This window comes from Triticum dicoccoides, chromosome 3B (assembly GCF_002162155.2).
Source record: "Triticum dicoccoides isolate Atlit2015 ecotype Zavitan chromosome 3B, WEW_v2.0, whole genome shotgun sequence".
Taxonomy (NCBI): Eukaryota; Viridiplantae; Streptophyta; class Magnoliopsida; order Poales; family Poaceae; genus Triticum; species Triticum dicoccoides.
Window position 1 is genome coordinate 859,934,953 of NC_041385.1, and position 9,829 is coordinate 859,944,781.

Consider the following 9,829-nt stretch of genomic DNA (forward strand, 5'->3'; position numbering starts at 1 on the left):
ATGTACTAACACAGTCATCTTAGAAATTAAATGTTAATGACACTTTTTAAATAAAAAACATTTAAGATTGTCTGTATAAATGTCCTTCCCATATTGACGAAATGGGCACCCCACATTTCAAATATGTGGTTTGCTTATTAGAAAAACTATTCACCATGTGTTATAAAATATTTAATTGTGCGGCGAGATGAGTAGGAGGGTTGAGAGAATGTCGCGGCGTGATCTAGACATCCCCCTTTAAGCCAGGCAGGGCAACGCGGGTTCCTGACATCTTTTCGATGGTGATCTTAGGCGTGTATCTATATTTTCTGTGTTGTATCAAATGTGTGCGGGAAAAAGATAAATTATTTCCTAACTATATTGTTAGGAATGCTAGCTTTTGTGCGTCAAACAAATATACATGGATCTTTAAAAAAACAATATATACATGGACACTTGTTCTCACGTCCCGATTGATTCAACCACGTGCAAATGAATACTTACTAAATAATATAGAGTACGTAGTTATTCTTTTTTTTTAAATCCTGTAGTATCCTATGGCACGTGAGTTTTAATGTATATGTGTTAAAAAAATGAGTTTTAATGTACGTAGCGAAGCGAAGTGATTCTTCTCTTGCTGCTTGCTCACTACATTCATGAGTTTTAATGTATACAGCTCAGTACATTCATGAGTTTTAATGTATAAACCTCTCCGACCCCGAGACACACTCGATATCAACTCTTTTGGTCGAGAAGCTTATTATCAACCTCTACGCACCAAAAAAAATGTTGGAGGGTTGCTGCAGTCCGGAGGTTCCGATTCTTTCAGCCATTGTACATCTCCATTGAGAAGTTCCGAGTTTATATTTATAGCGACACACAATAGATGTAGGACGTTGATTTATCTCTCGCACTCTATATATGAAGTTCAAATCTAAAGTGGTTATCCTGTATTAGGCATCTTTTTGGGACGATCCATTGTGCATATCTATTGATGTTGCTTAGGCTAAGACAGATCAATTTTCGACTTTGATAGTTTATTCAATAACCGAATTAATTTGTAGTTTAATCCGTTTCAAAATTTAATAAATTGAGACAATGCATATTAACTTTGAAAGCACGCTCTATTTGATATTTGTTGTTAATTATCGAGGGTTAAATATAAGAACTTAATAGAATTTGTATCTGTTTGGACAAAGTTCAGAAGTTGGGCATTAAATTGTTTGATTTCGACCTGAGTCCCGACCTTGCGCGACATGGGGGACGAGGACAAGGCGACCTTCTTTGCCGCGCTCATGCAGGTTAGGGACGTCGTCTCAAGACACGCTGATGCAGGTGATGGAGGTGGCCTGGCTGCTGTAGCTCCAGCTCTTCGGTGGCAGTAGTTTTTAGTTCGGTAGTAGCAGTAGTAGATGGTGATGGCAATGCTGCCTCCGCCTTGGGTTTTTTTAATGTGGACATTAGTGATTTCTCTCCTATCGCCTGCTATATAGCACCCCCCGCATTGAGATGTAGTAACACAGTCATCTTAGAAATTAAATGTTGATGACACTTTTTAAATTAAAAACATTTAAGATTGTATGTATAAATGTTAGTATCATATTGACGAAATGGGCACCCCACATTTCAAATATGTGGTTTGCTTATTAGAAAAACTATTCAGCATGTGTTATAAAAGATTTAATTGTGCGACAAGATGAGTAGGAGGGTTGAGAGAATGCGGTGGCGTGATCTAGACATCCCCCTGTTCGCCAGGTAGGGCAACACGGGGTTCCTGACATCTTTTCGATGGTGATCTTAGGCGTGTATCTATATTCTTTGTGTTGTATCAAATGTTCCTGGGAAAAAGATAAATTATTTCCTAACTACATTGTTAGGAATGCTAGCTTTTGTGCGTCAAACAAATATACATGGACCTTTAGAAAAACAATATACACATGGACATTTTGTTCTCACGTCCCGATCGATTCAACCACGTCCAAACGAATACTTACTAAATAATACAGAGTACGTAGTTATTCTTTTTTTTAGAATCCTGTAGTATCCTATGGCGCGTGAGTTTTAATGTATATGTGTTAAAAAAACGAGTTTTAATGTATACAGCTCAGCGCATACGGAATCAAACATCATGGCCTATGACGAGTTTTAATGTACGTAGCGAAGCGAAGCGATTCTTCTCTGGCTGCTTGCTCACTACATTCATGAGTTTTAATGTATACAGCTCAGTACATTCATGAGTTTTAATGTATAAACCTCTCCGACCCCGAGACACACTCGAAATCCACTCTTCTGGTCGAGGTGAACAAGCTCACGGAGTGCAAGAAGGAGGTCATGGCGAAAGAGTGCAACACGGTGGACCGATGTCGTCCCAGCCGCTCACGCTCCCTCTCGAGGAGGTACCGCGCCCGCACACCTGGGGCACCACCGGCGGAGCGGGAGACATCGGAGGGACCGAGGAGAACTGAGCTGCGTCCCGCGGTGAGGTCCTTGCGACGATCTGCACGGCCTGCATGGCGCCCTCGTGCAGCGATGGACCGCATCGCAACTGGTGAGCGAGGGCCTCCACCTCCATGGGTCCCAGTGCAATCTTTTTGCTACTTTTCTTCTTTTTCGCCCGCAGCCATGTCGGTTTCCTTTGGGATTGGGGGCCATTAGCACACACACAGTATAAATCGTGTCTGTAATGGATTGTGGGATAATAGGGCAGTATATATCGTCTCTGTGTTGGATTGGATACCGAAGAAGCTTGCATCCTTTTTTACAGTCTGATGGTGGGGGTTTTCCTATTTTATGTTTAGGCATTTTATTTTCCATCTTTCCATGTTAGAGGCACCTACACGTGCATGGCTTTTCAAGTACCAATTATGGGACTTCTGAGAATTATAGACCACTGATCATCTCCTATCTATCTACCACATGTATGCAGTTGCATTCCATGTGGCCATGTGTATGGCAGATCATGTCGGGAGATGTTGTTGCGTCCTTCATGCAAGAAGAGTGCCAAGGTACCATGAGTAATTCTTTACATACTCGGTGAACAGATTTAATTAAATTGCTCAACTAATGCATTAATATTGTACTTTCTAACCAGTGCCCTCAGTGTGGCAAAGGATTTGTGGGGAAGCTTATTATCAACCTATACGCACCAGAAAACATGTTGGAGGGTTGCTGCAGTCCGGACGTCGTGTTTCTTTCAGCCATTGTACATCTCCATTGGGAAGTTTCGAGTTTATATTTATAGCGGCAGACATTAGATGTAGAACGTTGATTTATCTCTCGCGCTCTATATATGAAGTTCAAATCTAAAGTGGTTATCCTGTATTAGGCATCTTTTTAGGACGATCAATTGTAAATATGTATTGATGTTGCTGAGGCTAAGACAGATCAATTTTCGACTTTGATAGTTTATTCAATAACCGACTTAATTTGTAGTTTAATCCGTTTCAAAAATTAATAAATTGAGACAATGCATATTAACTTTGAAAGTACGCTCTATTTTATATTTGTTGTTAATTATCGACGGTTAAATATCAGATCTTAATAAAATTTGTATCTGTTTGGACAAAGTTCAGAAGTTGGGCATTAAATTGTTTGATTTCGACTCGAGTCCCGACCTTGCGCGACATCTGGGACGAGGACAAGGCATCCTTCTTTGCCGCGCTGATGCAGGTTAGGGACGTCGTCTCAGGACACACTGATGCAGGTGATGGAGGTGGCCTGGCCGCTGTAGCTCCAGCTCTTCGGTGGCAGTAGTTTTGAGTTCGGTAGCAGCAGCAGCAGATGGTGATGGCAATGCTGCCTCCGCCTCAGGTCTTTTTAATGTGGATATTACTGATTTCTCTCCTATCCATTGCTATATACCCCCCCCCCCCTGCATTGAGATGTAGTAACGCAGTCATCTTAGAAATTAAATGTTAATGACACTTTTTAAATTAAAAACATTTATGATTGTATGTATAAATGTCCGTCCCATATTGACGAGATTTACTTATTAGAAAAACTATTCAGCATGTGTGATAAAAGATTTAATTGTGCGGCGAGATGAGTAGGAGGGTTGCAAGAATGCGGCGGCGTGATCTAGACATCCCCCTTTTCACCAGGCAGGGCAACGCGGGGTTCCTCACATCTTTTCAATCGTTCTCTTAGGCGTGTATTTATATTTTTTATGTTGTATCAAATGTGCCCGGGAAACAGATAAATTATTTGCTAACTACATTGTTAGGAATGCTAGCTTTTGTGCGTCAAACAAATATACATGGAGCTTTAAAAAAACAATGTATACATGGACATTATGTTCTCACGCCCCGATCAATTCAACAACGTGCAAACGAATACTTACTAAATAATATAGAGAACGTAGTTATTCTTTTTTTTAGAATCCTGTAGTATCCTCTGGCACGCGAGTTTTAATGTATATGTGTTAAAAAAAGGAGTTTTAATGTATACAGCTCAACGCATACGGAATCAAACCTCAGGGCCTATCACGAGTTTTAGTGTATGTAGAGAAGCAAAGCGATTCTTCTCTGGCTGCTTGCTCACTATATTCATGAGTTTTAATGTATACAACTCAGTACATTCACGGGTTTTAATGTATAAACCTCTCCGACCCCGAGACACACTTGACATCCACTCTTCTGGTCGAGATGAACAAGCACACTGAGTGCAAGAAGGAGATCATGAAGAAAGAGTGCAACGCGGGGGACCGATGTCGTCCCAGCCGCCCACGCTCCCTCTGGAGGAGGTGCCGCGCCCGTACGCAGGGGACACCACCGGCGGAGCGGGAGACGTCGGAGGGACCTAGGCAGACGGAGCCGCGTCGCACGGTAAGGTCCATGCGACGATCTGCACGGCCTGCATGGCGCCCTGGTGCAGCGACGACCCTCATCACATCTGGTGAGCGAGGGCCTCCACCTCCATGGGTCCCAGTGAATTCTCTTTGCTACTTTTCTTCTTTTTCGCCCGCAGCCATGTCGGCCTCCTCTGGGATTGGGGGCCATTAGCACACGCACAATATAAATCATGTCCACAATGGATTGTGGGCTATTAGCGCAGTATATATGGTCTGTGTGTTGAATTGGATACCGAAGAAGGTTGCATCCCTTTTTACAATCTGATGGTGGGGTTTTTCCTCTTTTATGTTTAGGCATTTTAGTTCCCATTTTTCCATGTTAGAGGCACCTACACGTGCATGGCTTTTCAAGTGCCAATTATGGGACTTGTGAGAATTATAGACCACTGATCATCTCCTATCTATCTACTACATGTATGCAGTTGCATTCCATGTGGCCATGTGTATGGCAGATCATATCTACTACATGTATGTAGTTGCATTCCATGTGGCCATGTGTATGGCAGATCATGTCGGGAAAAGTGGTTAACCTGTATTAGGCATCTTTTTAGGACGATCCATTGTACATATCTATTGATGTTGCTGTGGCTAAAACAGATCATTTTTGACTTTGGTAGTTTATTCATTAACCGACTTAATTTGTATTTTAATCCGTTTCAAAAATTAATAAATTGAGACAATGCATTTTAACTTTGAATGTACGCTCTATTTGATATTTGTTGTTAATTATCGAGGATTAAATATCAGAAGTTAATAAAATTTGTAACTGTTGGGCATTAAATTGTTTGATTTCGACGTGAGTCTCTTCCTTGCACGAAATGGGGGACGAGGACAAGGCGGCTTTCTTGGCCGCGCTGATGCAGGTGAGAGACGTCGTCTCAGGACACGCTGATGCAGGTGATGGAGGTGGCCTGGCCACTGTAGCTCCAGCTCTTCGGTGGCAGTAGTTTTCAGTTCGGTAGCAACATCATCAGATGGTGATGGCATTGCTGCCTCCGCCTCAGGGTTTTTCTAATGTGGATATTAGTGATTTCTCTCCTATCCCTTGCTATATACCCACCCCCCGCATTGAGATGTAGTAACACAGTCATCTTAGAAATTAAATGTTAATGGCACTTTTTAAATTAAAAACATTTAAGATTGTATGTATAAATGTCCCTCCCATATTGACAAAATGGGCACCCCACATTTCAAATATGTGGTTTGCTTATTAGAAAAACTATTCAGCATGTGCGATAAAAGATTTAATTATGCGGCGAGATGAGTAGGAGGGTTGAGAGAATGCGGTGACGGGATCTAGACATCCCCCTTTTCGCCAGGCAGGGCGACGCGGTGTTCCTGACATCTTTTCAATCGTGATCTTGGGCGTGTATCTGTATTTTTTGTGTTGTATCAAATGTGCCTGGGAAAAAGATAAAGTATTTCCTAACTACATTGTTAGGAATGCTAGCTTTTGTGCGTCAAACAAATATACATGGAGCTTTAAAAAAACAATATATACATGGACATTATGTTCTCACGCCCCGATCGATTCAACCACGTGCAAACGAATACTTACTAAATAATATAGGGTACGTAGTTATTCTTTTTTTTAATCCTGTAGTATCCTCTCGCACGTGAGTTTTAATACATATGTGTTAAAAAAAGGAGTTTTAATGTATACAGCTCAGCGCATACGAAATCAAACCTCACGGCCTATCATGAGTTTTAATGCACGTAGCGAAGCAAAGCGATTCTTCTCTGGCTGCTTGCTTACTACATTCATGAGTTTTAATGTATACAACTCAGTACATTCACGGGTTTTAATGTATAAACCTCTCCGACCCCGAGACAGACTTGACATCCACTCTTCTGGTCGAGATGAACAAGCACACTGAGTGCAAGAAGGAGGTCATGAAGAAAGAGTGCAATGCGGGGGACCGATGTCGTCCCAGCCGCCCACGCTCCCTCTGGAGGAGGTGCCGCGCCCGCACGCCGGGGACACCACCGGCGGAGCGGGAGACGTCAGAGGGACCGAGGCGAACTGAGCTAAAAGAAAATTATTATTAATAATGAAAATAATTTAATATTGTGTTTGGAAAGTGTTCACGCAGACTAAAAGGAAATTATTAAATTGAGATAGATCGCACTAATATATTAATGAGGGTGATTGATGGGGCACGCGCGTACACGTGCTGCCGGGTGGTGTAGGTATGACATTTTGAAGGTTATTGAGAGCTCGTATATACTCCCATTGTCCCCGTCCCCCGTCCCCCGGGTCGCTCCCGCGAGCGAGCGGGGGGAAACCCTAGCGCCTCCGCTTCTCTGTTCTCCCTCGTCCTCCCTCCCCCGCCGCCGCCCAGAGGCGCCGATGGGCAAAGCCCGGCCAGCGTGGGTGGCTGCGGGGTCCGCTTCCTCTCCTCACGCGGCTCGGTGGTCAGCGTGGGATGACCTTGCATGTGGAGGCGCTGGGCTGCCGCAGGGCCTGGAGGCTCAGCGGCCGGCATGCGGGCCGCGGCGTGCTCCTATAGCGGTGGTCCGGCGGCGTCCTGGTGCGGTGGCTCGGCGCGGCGGCTGCACGTTCCCCTGCTCTGGGTTGTGGCGTGCAGGACGGCATCGGCCTGATCCGGCCGGATCTCGCGCCTGCATGTCGTCGCGCGGCATGGGCTGCGGGCAGTGTCGGGGATATACCCCGCGGTGTAACCCGGCCGAAAGAATAACCCGGCCAGACTTGGCGACTCACTAATGACCCGCCCTGACTGGACGACACACTAAGTGACCCGCCCGATCCTGGCGAATTATGGGTGACCTGGCAAGCGGATAAGAGGAGCGACAAGACCCGGGGGCCCAGGAGGCTCAAGGCCCAGAAGGCCGGCTTACGTTATGATAGGCCGGCTTAAGAGGAAAGGCTTGAGGAATATCTCCCTTACAAGGAATCAAGACCCGGACATGTATCCGGCTTGTAGTACAAGATAGGCTAGTCCTGATCCTATTTGGACTCCCCATGTAACCCGCCCCTCTAACTTATATAAGGAGGGGCAGGGCTCCCCAAAGAGGGACAAGCAACAAGAACAATATCTAGGGCTAGATACAAAGGGGGAGCCGGCTTATGCGTCGACTCCCTCATGAGCATAATGAGACCTAGCCTCAAACAGCATGTAGGGCTATTCCGGATGAAGTTTCCCGGGGCCCGAAGCTGTCTAAATCCTCGTCTTGTGTGATGATCCGCCTCACGCTTCTCGATTCCGCCCAACCCCTCTTAAGCTACCACATAGATGCGTTGGCCTCACGACTAAGTCCTTGCAAGAGGACATCTGCCGTGATAATTCCACGACAGTTGGCGCCCACCGTGGGGCTAGCGCACGGTGGTGTTGAGTTCTTGAAGGGATCTCTTTTAAGGACCGAGAAGATATGACTCGCCGGAACAACAAGAGCGGGCATGAAAGATTGATGACTCGGCATCCCCAAACCGCCTGACTCGGCGTCCACGGCCTGGAGTTGCCCCCTCGGCCAGCTTTGCTCCGGGTCGCCTCGGCCATGCCTCCAGGTCATGGACTCCGTGCGACGGTGGCTCGTGTCACCTCTACCTCGAGCGGAGCTGTTTCTGTTGGTCTTAACCTGCGGCTGTTCTCCTCTGCTATGGCCGTCTTCGCGCCAGGACGGATGGACAATCAGAAGCAATGGCGCTGAAAGCGCACACATCAAATCCATCAGAATCATCAACCCGTCCGCATGGAGAATTGGAGACAGAGCTAGTCAGATAGCCCATACCAAATTATCAAGTACTGGTAACTCATCATGTCAAGCTACAGAGTTTGATCCCCGTTTCCTATGGGCGTACAAACAAAGCTATCAAGTATTGCTACTGCGAGTCGGATCTGAGAAACAATCAAGTAAAAAAAAGAGTCAAACCAACCACGACTGGAAGGAGGACACGGACGAGAGTCGATTAAGCCGGCCAGGACACGGAAAGCGGACGTGGATTCGATCCTCCACCAGAGTCGCCGCAGCGCCTCCACGCCTGTTTACTGAGCCGTGATGGGAGTTGATTTCTTGTGACCTGAGTCAACCCGTCGTCGCGGCTCGCTCCGCTAGCCGTCTCCGTTGGATGCGCCGCTCTGCTGGCCCTGAGTCACCGCCGCTGAACCAGTCGCCTCCCTTGTTCCAACCTCGTCGAAGCCGGCCGTGCCATCGCTTTCGCCAACCCGCCACGACCTCCCATCACCTCTGGGCCAGTCGCCGCCGTCGCGCCCTCGTCGTTCGAGCTGCCGGTCGCCGAGCCACTGAGACACCCCGGCGCGAGCAGCCCGTCGCCTTCTTAGGCACGCGCGGCCTCACCGGCCATCGCCGCCTCACCATCACCACAGTCTTCCCTGTTGCATCGAGCCGCTGTGGCTGGCGCGCCTATGGGTCACTCCGCCGCCGTGAGCCGTTGCCTGCCTTCGCGCGTAGCCATGGACGGCTTCCCCTGCTGCGGCAACCACAGCAGTGCTAAACTGCCGCTCGTTTTAATTGCAGCAGGTCAATCGCCGCACTGCCGCGCTGCCAAGTCGCCGTTGCCGTCGCGTACTTCTTGCCTTGAGCCGCCAGGGACTCGTTCTTGCCTTGCCCGAGCTTCAAGTCGCCGCCGCCCAGGCCGTCCTATGCTATAGCACGCTGAGCCGGATCTGGTTTCCATCTTGAGATGTCCTGTGCGGCCGCTCCTGCTGTTTCTTCTGCCAAGACTCGTCTCCGCGTTAGCAAGGCGCCCCTGCTGTGGGCAAATACTACTATTATGTTTACAACAGGTTGATGGCGGTCAAAATGCTGGATTAAATCCCAAAAACCAGAAGCAAAGTACACTGGTAGATCAATTACGTCAAGACCTTTTGATTAACTATCGGTGGACTGCTACCATGTGTGGAGGCCTGGTACAATACTACAAGTGCTATGACATTCGCAGAGCAGAATTTCATCTATTATTTGTCCATGCTGCACATTATCAAAGTCTGCGCTCATCCGACAAACATCAGGTGCTATTTT